Genomic DNA, 14,412 nt, shown 5'->3' on the forward strand with positions numbered 1-14,412 from the left:
GGACGTCAGCCGGCATTGACTTAGCGCTCTCTCGCCCTCGCGAATATTTTTGTGCAGTACAGTAGTACATGTTTTGTTGGGTTGCTGCGATTTCTGAAGCATTTCGGATAACCTGGGTTGTGGTGAACCAGGGTTTTACTGTATTTAGTAGACAGACATGTTTAGTAAATTATATTATTGCTTAGACTCTCATTAACGGTACCTAATGCTTGTGTCCAAACCACGGTAATATATCAATAGGTCTGGCAACTTACCTTAATTCTCCGTCGGCGTAGTGAAGTTCGTGGCGGCCTGCGAACTAACGGCGCTAGTAGTTGTGGAACCCATTATTAACATTGGCTTAAATAGGAGTTTGGTATAAAAGTGGACAAATAAAAATATATATATCTGTTTAGTTTTAAACTTCGGTTACCGCTTAAGATTTTTAATTTATTGGGGAGCTTTTGTATGGATTTAATGCGTAGCAATGGCTTGTAACTTTGCCGCAATTGTCAGTTAAAAGTTGAGAATGCGGAATCCAAACAAACTGGGATCTCCCATAAGTAAACATGTTTTAGATGTTATGTGAGTATTTAAATCAAGAATATTGGTTTGCCATAAGTAGTATATAATAGGGGCTCCGGCGCCAGGGTCCAGGGGGAGGTGCCTGAGGTGCCGACCGCCATCTTGGATTGAGATGTCACGGCAGCCATCTTGGATGGTTGTGACCTTGACCCTTGACCTTGAAATTTGACCCACAAAACCTGTCAAAATTCGCCAAAATGGGCAAAATTTACCCAAAATTTGTCAAAATTTCCATTTTTTTTGGGAAAAAATTCCGCCAAAAAATCTCAAAAAATTCCACAATTTAAAAATTAGGATTTCGAAAATCCTCAAAAGTCATTTTACCTTAGAAACCACGAAAATTCCTAAAAGCGGCTTAAAAGTCCTAAGAGCTAGCCGCTTTAAGCCGCCGAGGTCATGACCTTGAAAATTAGGATGCCATGACCGCCATTTTGAATTATGACGTTATGTTGCAATTATCGTTACGCCCGCCATCTTTAAAATCTTTATTTATTATCCTATTTTAATGAAAAAAATTTAAAATTTATAAAAAATTCAATCAATAAAATTTAAAAAAAATTAAAAAACAAACATTTACGACACGGAGCTCGAAGTCCTGGTTTCGAACCCGGCGAGGGCAAAAAAATAAAAATGGCGACCGATCCTTCCCCTGTGGTGGCTGCAGGTAGACTGACCCCCACCACTTTGTTAATAGCATATATATCGTCAGTTAGCATGACGTTATGTCCGCCATCTTGTCTTCATTGCTGGAAGCCATCATCATGTTATCGTCTGCTAGAGTGCGCTGACACCGTGTTAGTTTAATTCGTACCCGCTCGAGTGCAGCAATCATTTATTTTTGCTGTGACACCCGCCATCTTGTCATTTCGATGCCATCTTGAAAACCCGTAATTTTAATGCTAGAGATGCGGGAAAAAGTTCGAAATTCATTAAATAAATTGGCAATAAATATACTGATTGATTCGATCGATTCCTGTCTTTCGTTCGATCCCTAGACGATGCAAAACATTTAATTTTATGTAAATAATAATAATTTTAATAAATAATGATCAAAGTCCTAAAAGAAGCATAGGTTCCAAATCAACCATCATCCTAGAAGCCATTACGACCGCCATCTTGGAATCGTGTAATTATTTAGCTAGAAATTCGGGAAAAATTCAAAAATTCACCGAAAAAATCACACATTACTTTACATATTGAATCGATACTTGGTTCGACCCCTGGGCGATACAAATATATATATGTAAAAATACCTCAAAAATTACAGGTTCGAAAATAAAACACTGTAAGTTCTTTCTCAAACATAACATTTATTACATAATTTCTATTCTACTACAGGATCAGTTGCGAAAGCCAGCAATCTTATAATCATTAGTTCCGCATCGGTGTGAAATGACTAATTCTTAGCTCCAATCGGTTTATACTAGACAGAGACCATCCAGAACCTTTACTGACATAGTCCTCCTCTTCTTGACAGAGTTTCTGGATACCGTGTTTTACAGTTTGCTTCACATCGTCAGAACTGTAAATTACTGCAGCCGAAGTCTTGAATGCACATTTCTTCTCTTTGTCATCTAACGGATATGGCTTTCCATATATACAGTCCAACCACAAGTTATATTTCAAAGGTCCGTTTGTTGCTACGTCATCAGTAAGCTGATTGATTATGTTCTGTCTAATATCGTCAATAAAATTACAAATGTCTTTCGACTCACTTAATGTATTTAGATAATAGTAGTCCTTCAATGTTCCATGAAATGCAGACTGCGCCAAGTAGAAGCCATTATCATTCACCTGTAGAGCACCGATAACAGTCTTAGGTTTAGTTCCATGTCCAGACGCTATACCAATCGGTTGCTGCTCGTCCGTTTTTTTTGCCTGTACGCTCACGAGCCTTCAACCTAAACCGAGGAGTCGAAATTTCTGCAGGTAGTTCAGCAGTAGGCGCACGGACTTCACCGTTGCATTTTTTCGCATGTCGTCGCAAACTATCAATTCGAGTAAACCATTCATGACACTCATCGCAGCGAAACTTTATACGAGAAGGATTCTTCTTGCATTGCATGTCTTCTTGCATCATGGGGAAAATGCGAACGACATATCACAGTAGTTGCAAGGATACCGTGCTGATGTAGACGAACCTTCCAGACCCGAACCAGATGTTGATGTTACTGCAATTCTACCATTTCCAGGCATACTCTTATGCACATCAATCATTCGTTGTTACACCGAAACCTTTACTTTCTGTCGCACAGCTGGTACTTTGCATGTCTTGATGTGCGTTTTCATATTATCTTTTCTGGCAAACTGATTATGGCATTTCTCACAAACAAACATTTTACGATATAGGTTCTTGGCACATTCGCTCTTCTCGTGTCGTCGAGCATTGCTGTTGTTTGAAAAATTTTTGTCGCAGTAACAGCACCGATGTTCGTTAGTTGTTGTCAAATCAGCAACCATTGAAGTCTCCATCGAGGACAAAACATCGTTCGTCGAGGTTTCCTGTACAGCCAACACTACAGCCATTTAAGTCTCTTCTGCTGGTTGTATCGTGACTGTTGAAGTCTCCTCCAGTGTTGACGTCGTCGTTGCCAACGGGATCTGCTCCACCATCGTCATCGCTGACGTCATGGTTCCCGTAGTCGATGGTACAACGTCCATCAAATTCGTCGTTAAAGTCGGTAAAGATGCCATCGAGTTCGCACGAACAAGTAATTACGCGACTTATGCGCCAGATGAAACAAACGAGGTGATCCTTACACCGTCGACGACAGTAACAAACTGAGTGACCTGCTGTCTAGGACTCGCTTATATACATGCACCGGATGGAATAATACGCTAGTCAAATCAAGAACAATTTACTATAATACTAGAGTCAAAACAACATTAAAAATAGAAGCACTATCAACAAAAAGGAAGCACCGTAAACGAAAAGGCAGCACATTTGGAAGCACCGACAACGAAAAGGCAGCACATTTGGAAGCACCGTCAACGAAAAGGCAGCACATTTGGAAGCACCGTCAACGAAAAGGCAGCACATTTGGAAGCACCGTCACCGAAAAGGCAGCACATTTGGAAGCACCGACAACGAAAAGGCAGCACATTTGGAAGCACCGACAACGAAAAGGCAGCACATTTGGAAGCACCGACAACGAAAAGGCAGCACATTTGGAAGCTCCATAAACGAAAAGGCAGCACATTTGGAAGCACCGACAACGAAAAGGCAGCACCATCATCGAAAGACAAACGAAGAACAGGAATCGATCGAATCAATCAGTATATTTATTGCCAATTTATTTAAGGAATTTTGAACTTTTTCCCCCATCTCTAGCATTAAAATTACGGATTATCAAGATGGCGTTGAAATGACAAGATGTCGGGTGTCACAGAAAAAATAAATGATTGCTGCACTCGAGCGGGTACGAATTAAACTAACATGGTGTCAGCGCACTCTAGCAGACGATAACATGATGATGGCTTCCAGCAATGAAGACAAGATGGCGGACATGACATGTTAACTGACGATATATATGCTATTAACAAAGTGGTGGGGTTCAGTCTACCTGCAGCCACCACGGGGGGAAGGATCGGTTGCCATTTTTATTTTTTTGCCCTCGCCGGGTTCGAAACGAGGACTTCGAGCTCCGTGTTGTAAATTTTTTTTTAATTATTTTTTACTAAAATTTTAAATTTTTATAAATTTTAATTTTTTTTCATTAAAATAGGATAATAAATAAAGATTTTAAAGATGGCGGGCGTAACGATAATTGCAACGATGACGTCATAATTCAAAATGGGGTCATGGCATCCTAATTTTCAAGGTCATGACCTCGGCGGCTTAAAGCGGCTAGCTCTTAGGACTGTTAAGCCGCTTTGAGGAATTTTCGTGGTTTCTAAAGTAAAACGACTTTTGAGGATTTTCGAAATTCTAATTTTTGAATTGTGGAATATTTTGAGATTTTTTGGCGGAATGTTTTCCCAAAAAAAACGGAAATTTTGACGAGTTTTGAGGAATTTTGGGCAAATTTTGCCCATTTTGGCGAATTTTGACAGGATTTGTGGGTCAAATTTCAAGGTCAAGGTCAAAGGTCAAGGTCACAACCATCCGAGATGGCTGCCGTGACGTCACAATCCAAGATGGCGGTCGGCACCTCAGGCATCTCCCCCTGGACCCTGGCGCCGGAGCCCCTATTATATACTACTGCCATACATTTTAATTTCCAAGCAAATGCCATTCTTTCAAATGTTATTTTTAATCTAACAAGGGGAGGTACCGAGTCGATGCTCACCGATTTGTCTTATACTGTGTGAGTAGAAGCAGATAGGTGCCCCTTTCAACGTCATAAAATATCCCGCCTAGTGGGCTCTAGGAAGCGAGAAAAAGCTTTTAAAATATTTAAAACAGGTTTTTGCGTTTTTTCTCTCTCACACTATTTGTCGAGTTAGCGGCGTGGTGCAGTGGTCTAACGCATTTCCTGGCAATCAGCCGGCTCGGTTTACTTATCCACTGGGACTCTTTTTTCTCTCGCAATGTTAAAGAAATAATTACAGAATATAAATATATTTAAAACCTTATGACCGTGAAACCATTTGCTCTGAACGTACGAAAGAGAATAAAGGAAGGGAAAAAAAAAATTTCAAATGGGGATGTAACGACAACAAAACATTGCTAAACGGTTTTATTGAAATACAAACGTTTAAAAAAATCACAAACCACGCTCTACAGTAAATACAATTCATAAATGTATCATTTAAAAAAATATCCTGTTTAAATATACCAATTAACTAAATTACAGTAAACTTTACTAAATTGAATATATTAATTTTAAATATATACATTTAAGGTTCAAATATATTTAATTTCTGTAATTAATAGTTTAATGCTGCTAGAAATTAAAAAAAAAAAAAACTGTACGGGTAGGAGAGTGGGGTAATGGCGAACACTTAAGGGGAATGAGTAGTTGGAAAAGGGGGGTTCAAGCACAGGCGCAGGAGCCAGGAGCCGGCCGCCATCTTGGATGACGCCATTTTTGACCCAAAATTCCTCAAAATTCCTCAAAAATGACTCAAAATGACTCAAAATTTCCCGTTTTCGAGGGAAAAATTCCCGTTTCGAGGGAAAATTTCCCGTTTTATTCCGTAAAAATCCCAGTGGATAGAAAAGTCCTAAAAGTGGCTTAATCATCCCTAACGCAAGCCACTGTTAAGCCGCTATCAGGACTTGACCTTTGACCTTGCTAATCTATGCTAATCTATGCTAATCTATGCCAATCTATGCCAATCTACGCTAATCTATGCCAATCTATGCCAATCTATGCTAATCTATGCAAATCTATGCTAATCCGTATGCTAATCTATGCTAATCTGTATGCTAATCCATACTAATCTGTATGCCAATCCATGCTAATCCATCCACCATCTTGTATTTCTAGAAATTTCCACCAACTTTGAATCGTGACGTCACCGTTGCACTTTGTGTCACGGACGCCATCTTGGATTTGAATTTTTTTTTTCGAACTTTGAAATTCGATGTAAACATCAACCACCATCTTGTTTTCGTCTGCTGGTGGCCGCCATCTTGTTTTCGTCTGCTGGTGGCAGCCATCTTGTTTTCGTCTGCTGGTGGCCGACATCTTGTTTTCGTCTGCTGGAGGCAGCCATCTTGTGAGAGTGCGCTCACGCCATGTTAGTTTAATTCTTACCCGCTAGAGTGCAGTAATCATTTATTATTACTGTGACACCCACCATCTTGTCATTTGGCCACCATCTTGAAAATCCATAATTATTTAGCTAGGAATTCGGGAAAGATTCCAAAATTTATTAAATAAATCACCCATTAATTTATTTATTGAATCGCTGGATTCCCGTCCTTTGTTCGATACCTGATCGATGCAATAATGTTTAATTTTATGTAAAATAATAATAATTTCAATAAACCATCTTCAACATTCTTAAAGAGACTTTAAAACCTCTACTACCATCATCCTATAAGCCATCAACACCACCATCTTGGAAAATTCGTAATTATATTGCTAGAGATTCAGGAAAAAGTTACAAATTCATTAAATAAATTTGCAAACAATAAAATGATTAATTAGGTCGACTCAGGCCCTTGACACGATTCGGAATGAAGATGGAAAAAAATAAACATAATATAATAGTGGCAGGTTCGAGAAAGAAAACAACACAAGTTCTTTCACAAAATAAACTTTATTACATAATTTCTACTTTACTACACGAACACTTGCGAAAGCCAGCAATCTTATAATCATTTAGGTCCGCAGCGGCGTGAAATGACTAATTCTTAGCTCCAATCGGCTTATACTAGAAAGAGTCCAGCCAGAACCTTTACAGACATAGTCCTCCTCTTCTTGACAGAGTTTCTGGATACCGTTTTTAACAGTATGCTTCACATCGTTAGAACTGTAAATTACTGCAGCCGATGTCTTGAATGCACACTTCTTCACTTCGTCTTCGAATGGATACGGCTTTCCATATATACAGTCCAACCACAAGTTGTATTTTAATGAACCGTTTGTTGCTACATCATCAGTAAGCTGATTGATTATGTTCTCTTTGATATCATCAAGAAAATTACAAATGTCTTTCGACTCACCTAACGTATTTGGATAATAGTAGTCTTTCAATGTCCCACGAAATGCAGACTGCGCCAAGTAGAACCCATTATCATTCACTTGTAATGCGCCGAACACAGTCTTAGGTTTATTTTCATGTTCAGACGTCATACCAATCGGTTGCTGCACATCGGTTTTCTTGCTTGTTCTCTTACGAGTCTCCAATCTAAAGCGAGGAGTCGAAGTTTCTACAGGTAGTTCTTCAGTAGACACACGGACTTTACCGTTGCATTTTTTCACATGTCGTCGCAAACTGTCAATACGTGTAAACCATTCATGACACCCATCACAGCGAAACTTTATACGAGATGGATTCTTCTTGCATTTACTCCGCTCATGTCTTCGTGCATCATGAGAAAATGCGAACGACATATCACAGTAGCTGCAAGAATACCGTGGTGATGAAGACGATCCTTTCAGACCCGAACCAGATGATGTTGTTGCAGCAGTTACACCATCTCCAGGCATACTCTTATGAACATCAATACATCGTTGCTGCACCGAAACCTTTACTTTCTGCCGCACAGCAGGTCCTTTGCATGTCTTCATGTGCGTTTTCATATTATCTTGTCTTGCAAATTGCTTGTGACATTTCTCACAAACAAACATTTTACGATAAGGGTTCTTAGCGCATTCTCTCCTCTCATGTCGTCGAGTATTGCTGCTGTTTGTGAAAATCTTGTCACAGTAACAGCACCGATGTTCGTTAGTCGGTGTTGAATCACCAGTCATTGAAGTTTCCATCGAGGGCGAAACGAAGTTCGACGAGTTTTCCTGCGTAGTCAGCACCACCGGCATTAAAGTCTCTCCTGCTGACGGTATCGCGACTGTTGAAATCTCCTCTTTTGATGACGTCGTCTTTGCCGACGGGATCTGCACCTTCTCCACCGTAGCTGACGTCAGGGTTCCCGTAGACGATGGTGCGTCGTCCATCAAGTTCGGCGTTTTAGATGGTAAAGATGCCATCGAAGTCTCAAGAACAGGCAATTACACGACGTATGCACCAGTAGAATCAAACTAGGTGATCCTTACACCGACGGCGTCAGTAACAAACTGAGCGACCTGCTGTCCAGGACTCGCTTATATACACGCACCGGTTGGAATAATACTCTAGTCAAATCAAGAACCAATTACTATAATACTCGAGTCAAAACACCATTGAAAGAAGAAGCGCACCAAAATAAGGTAACGCATTTGGAAACAAATTCATCAAATGAAATGAACACGCAATGCACGCACTTGCAGCTTTCATCTCAAGGTATCATTTAAATTTCATTCAAGCGAAGTATCAAGCCAATGTCACATCATATTATCATCCTATTGGTCATACTATCCTCAAAATATAACAGTCTTATAAATCACACCAGTTATAGAAGGACTTATAGTTTATAACACACATCATTTCAGCCATTGTTCTTTAACAAATTCGAATTTAAAAATGTAAAATGTAAGTACTTGTTAAGTTGAAGAACCAGGTACGTAAATATATTATATACTTTATGGACACTGTAGGCACAAAAACCATGAAAGTACATATGTAAGAATGATATTTAATAAAACTAATATTAGCTCTATACCCACACGACTATGTGTTGACTGCTGTGTCTAGGGTGTTGACCTCAATTTATACCGCTAGGACCTCCCTCCAGTCCAGTCACGTGTACCGTTGCTTCCGCTGTTGTCCCCCGTCTTGCTGGCGGCCTCCAATATTCGAACGAGGTGATCAACCATCCAAACCCTAAACATGTTCGCATTGTGTCTTGAGATCGGACCTGGACATCCAAGTTACATAGAGTATAATATACTCTGAAATACATAATAAAGAGAAAATTGATATAAATAACATTATACTTTGCTTAATAGTTCCAGAAGTAATGAACGCACTGCTTGACCAGTGACAGGTGTAACTAAATATTAAATATATTTTATTTTCCATTACCTTTCGTGGAATTTATTAATCATTCACTCTACGAAAAACAACTCAAGACAATATACCTGACCATCGAATTAAAATACAGTACCGCTATGCCTTACATGAAAGTCTAATTATTCGATAATCTGAATAACCTATAAATCGTTCATGTACAAAGCCACACATACAGGCCAATTGTCTATGGACCATCAGACCGAGTCATGACAATATCAGACGTATAGGTTAGAATTTTCAGAACCGCAGGACCTTCTTCGTCTTTAGATAATTACAGTCATTTAGACCATCATGAAATCTTAATACATACTAAAGGACCAAGCGACCTTGAAAAATATTTTAGTAACACCAAGAGGTTTTGAACTAGTAAATATTCAGTCACTACATATTTTACTATGCGCAATCAACAAAAAGGAAGCACCATCAACGAAAAGACAGCACATTTGTAAACACCATCAACAAAAAGGAAGCACAATCGGAAGCACATTCATAGAAAAGGAAGCACAATCGGAAGCACAATCACAAAAAGGAAGCACATTTGGAAGCACAATCACAAAAAGGAAGCACATTTGGAAGCACAATCCACAAAAAGGAAGCACATTTGGAAGCACATTCAACGAAAAAGGAAGCACAATCATAGAAACAACACACAATCGGAAGCACAATCAACAAAAAGGAAGCACATTCGGAAGCACATTCACAGAAAAGGAAGCACAATCGGAAGCACAATCACAAAAAGGAAGCACATTTGGAAGCACAACCACAAAAAGGAAGCACATTTGGAAGCACAACCACAAAAAGGAAGCACATTTGGAAGCACAATCCACAAAAAGGAAGCACATTTGGAAGCACATTCAACGAAAAAGGAAGCACAATCATAGAAACCACGCACAATCGGAAGCACAATCAACAAAAAGGAAGCACATTTTGGAAGCACCATCAACAAAAAGGAAGCACCTTTTGGAAGCACCATCAAAAAGGCAGCACATTTTGGAAGCACAATCAAAAAAGGCAGCACATTTGGAAGCACCATCAACAAAAGAAGGAAACACATTTTGGAAGCACAATCAAAAAAGGCAGCACATTTGGAAGCACCATCAACAAAAAGAAGAAAGCACATTTTGGAAGCACCATCAAAAGGCAGCACATTTGGTAACACAAGTTACGAGAACTAAGTCTTAGTTAGAAATCAGAATGAAAGAAATAAAAACATTAAATTTTTACTTTTAATATTTAATTTATTTCTTAAGATTATACAAATAGAAGTAAAATAAGCCATTATTGTATGTAGCCAGCTTTCCTCAGTTCTTCGAGTATGAAGGATATTTCTTTTATGCACGAATAGTTTCCTGCACAAAGCGAGCCATGTAGAAGTCTTACCCAGTCAACCAATAAGTTTGGATCTTTCCACGATGTGTAATCAATCTCTTCTACCACCATCTCACTTGCTTGTTTATTATAAATACTTTTAATATCACAATCGTCACAGTGATCATAATAAGCGTTATCAGATTTATTTATTATAACACGTCGTTTCCATCGTTTCGGTCTCAGGACACCGTTACATTCTTCGATCTTGTCAGCTTTAGGTGCTTCATCACAGTCTATGCTTTTGTCAACAGCCTCAGAGTCACTGTTACAATCACTGTAGAAGACATCCTCTTCACCCAGATTACCATATGAATTCGATATCGATGATGTCGAAGTGCCATTATCGTCTTCATGCTTCCTTTTTAGGAGTCCATCATTTTTACAAAGTAAGAAAGATCTACTTGAATTCGGCTGGAATGTATTCTCACTTTTCACGTTAAGGATTCTTCCATTGTCTTCATTCTTCCATAAATCATCATCGTCCTTCAATTTAAGTTCTTTGTCGAGATCGGAAGAGCCACGAACATAATCTCTCTCAAGACAAGGAAAATTATTGTCGTAATGCAGATCACTATTCCTTAGTCTAGTAGATCCACCATTGTACTCTGGCTTGTACGCAGGCTTAACGTTACAAGTTCTGTCATGTCTTTTTAAGCTCTCTCTCCGCGTAAACGACTTGTTACATCGAACGCAACTTATATTGCGTAGCGGATTTTTAACACAGTCATTCTTCTGGTGTTGTCTTCCATTCTTTCTCAAGATAAATTCTTTGCTGCAAAACTTACACCTGTGTCCTTTCGATACAGCGACAGACACCGAATCAGGATTCATATTAGTTACTGTGACTAATGTTAGATACAAACAGACAGTTTTTCAATTGGAACCATTACTTAAATATAATTTTTTAAATATTTCTTAAGCGATAGTTATCTCATGCAAAGGTACTTGTTGTAAGTAGTTCTGCTTTTCAACAACAGATGACACCACGTATTGCTTGCAGGTAAATATTATTTCTTTCTTTCATGCGGGATGCAGGATTCTCACTAACGATCGCAATAGAGGGATGTCATCGCTAGACTCCAAGGAGAAGGTAGTTTGTTCTTCCAGTTAGTGTTTCTCAGATTTCTCAGGGTATATATTATTATTTGACTGAATAATGATTTTTTTTTTAAATTCCACCTAATAAAAATAAAATAGAAGCACTCAGAGAAAACCATCAGGGATGATGTCGTTTATAAACATCATAAATTAACATTTTTTTTAAAAAAAAGTCCAAATTTAATCCTGCTTAAGCAAAGAGTTCACAAACGGGCTTGTGCTAGAACTCTTTGCTTAAGCAACATGAGAGTTCTAGCACAAGCCCCGCTTGTGAACTCTTTGCTTAAGCAACATGAGAGTTCTAGCACAAGCCCGCTTGTGAACTCTTTGCTTAAGCAACATGAGAGTTCTAGCACAAGCCCGCTTGTGCTAGAACTCTCATGTTGCTTAAGCAAAGAGTTCACAAGCCCGCTTGTGCTAGAACTCTCATGTTGCTTAAGCAAAGAGTTCACAAGCCCGCTTGTGCTAGAACTCTCATGTTGCTTAAGCAAAGAGTTCACAAGCGGGCTTGTGCTAGAACTCTCATGTTGCTTAAGCAAAGAGTTCACAAGCGGGGCTTGTGCTAGAACTCTCATGTTGCTTAAGCAAAGAGTTCTAGCACAAGCCCGTTTGTGAACTCTTTGCTTAAGCAGGATTAAATTTGGACTTTTTTTTAAAAAAATGTTAATTTATGATGTTTATAAACGACATCATCCCTGATGGTTTTCTCTGAGTGCTTCTATTTTATTTTTATTAGGTGGAATTTAAAAAAAAAAAATCATTATTCAGTCAAATAATAATATATACCCTGAGAAATCTGAGAAACACTAACTGGAAGAACAAACTACCTTCTCCTTGGAGTCTAGCGATGACATCCCTCTATTGCGATCGTTAGTGAGAATCCTGCATCCCGCATGAAAGAAAGAAATAATATTTACCTGCAAGCAATACGTGGTGTCATCTGTTGTTGAAAAGCAGAACTACTTACAACAAGTACCTTTGCATGAGATAACTATCGCTTAAGAAATATTTAAAAAATTATATTTAAGTAATGGTTCCAATTGAAAAACTGTCTGTTTGTATCTAACATTAGTCACAGTAACTAATATGAATCCTGATTCGGTGTCTGTCGCTGTATCGAAAGGACACAGGTGTAAGTTTTGCAGCAAAGAATTTATCTTGAGAAAGAATGGAAGACAACACCAGAAGAATGACTGTGTTAAAAATCCGCTACGCAATATGATAAGTTGCGTTCGATGTAACAAGTCGTTTACGCGGAGAGAGAGCTTAAAAAGACATGACAGAACTTGTAACGTTAAGCCTGCGTACAAGCCAGAGTACAATGGTGGATCTACTAGACTAAGGAATAGTGATCTGCATTACGACAATAATTTTCCTTGTCTTGAGAGAGATTATGTTCGTGGCTCTTCCGATCTCGACAAAGAACTTAAATTGAAGGACGATGATGATTTATGGAAGAATGAAGACAATGGAAGAATCCTTAACGTGAAAAGTGAGAATACATTCCAGCCGAATTCAAGTAGATCTTTCTTACTTTGTAAAAATGATGGACTCCTAAAAAGGAAGCATGAAGACGATAATGGCACTTCGACATCATCGATATCGAATTCATATGGTAATCTGGGTGAAGAGGATGTCTTCTACAGTGATTGTAACAGTGACTCTGAGGCTGTTGACAAAAGCATAGACTGTGATGAAGCACCTAAAGCTGACAAGATCGAAGAATGTAACGGTGTCCTGAGACCGAAACGATGGAAACGACGTGTTATAATAAATAAATCTGATAACGCTTATTATGATCACTGTGACGATTGTGATATTAAAAGTATTTATAATAAACAAGCAAGTGAGATGGTGGTAGAAGAGATTGATTACACATCGTGGAAAGATCCAAACTTATTGGTTGACTGGGTAAGACTTCTACATGGCTCGCTTTGTGCAGGAAACTATTCGTGCATAAAAGAAATATCCTTCATACTCGAAGAACTGAGGAAAGCTGGCTACATACAATAATGGCTTATTTTACTTCTATTTGTATAATCTTAAGAAATAAATTAAATATTAAAAGTAAAAATTTAATGTTTTTATTTCTTTCATTCTGATTTCTAACTAAGACTTAGTTCTCGTAACTTGTGTTACCAAATGTGCTGCCTTTTGATGGTGCTTCCAAAATGTGCTTTCTTCTTTTTGTTGATGGTGCTTCCAAATGTGCTGCCTTTTTTGATTGTGCTTCCAAAATGTGTTTCCTTCTTTTGTTGATGGTGCTTCCAAATGTGCTGCCTTTTTTGATTGTGCTTCCAAAATGTGCTGCCTTTTTGATGGTGCTTCCAAAAGGTGCTTCCTTTTTGTTGATGGTGCTTCCAAAATGTGCTTCCTTTTTGTTGATTGTGCTTCCGATTGTGCGTGGTTTCTATGATTGTGCTTCCTTTTTCGTTGAATGTGCTTCCAAATGTGCTTCCTTTTTGTGGATTGTGCTTCCAAATGTGCTTCCTTTTTGTGGTTGTGCTTCCAAATGTGCTTCCTTTTTGTGGTTGTGCTTCCAAATGTGCTTCCTTTTTGTGATTGTGCTTCCGATTGTGCTTCCTTTTCTGTGAATGTGCTTCCGAATGTGCTTCCTTTTTGTTGATTGTGCTTCCGATTGTGTGTTGTTTCTATGATTGTGCTTCCTTTTTCGTTGAATGTGCTTCCAAATGTGCTTCCTTTTTGTGGATTGTGCTTCCAAATGTGCTTCCTTTTTGTGATTGTGCTTCCAAATGTGCTTCCTTTTTGTGATTGTGCTTCCGATTGTGCTTCCTTTTCTATGAATGTGCTTCCGAT

General features: G+C 38.6%; 1 protein-coding gene across 2 annotated transcripts in view; it reads left to right on the forward strand.

Annotated features, from left to right (window-relative positions):
* LOC134530653 (uncharacterized) overlaps positions 1 to 14,412 on the forward strand; it is a 114,595-nt gene that overhangs the window by 70,678 nt on the left and 29,505 nt on the right. The gene's annotated exons all lie outside the window — the stretch shown is intronic.

The sequence above is a fragment of the Bacillus rossius genome, chromosome 3 (genome assembly GCF_032445375.1).
Source record: "Bacillus rossius redtenbacheri isolate Brsri chromosome 3, Brsri_v3, whole genome shotgun sequence".
Taxonomy (NCBI): Eukaryota; Metazoa; Arthropoda; class Insecta; order Phasmatodea; family Bacillidae; genus Bacillus; species Bacillus rossius.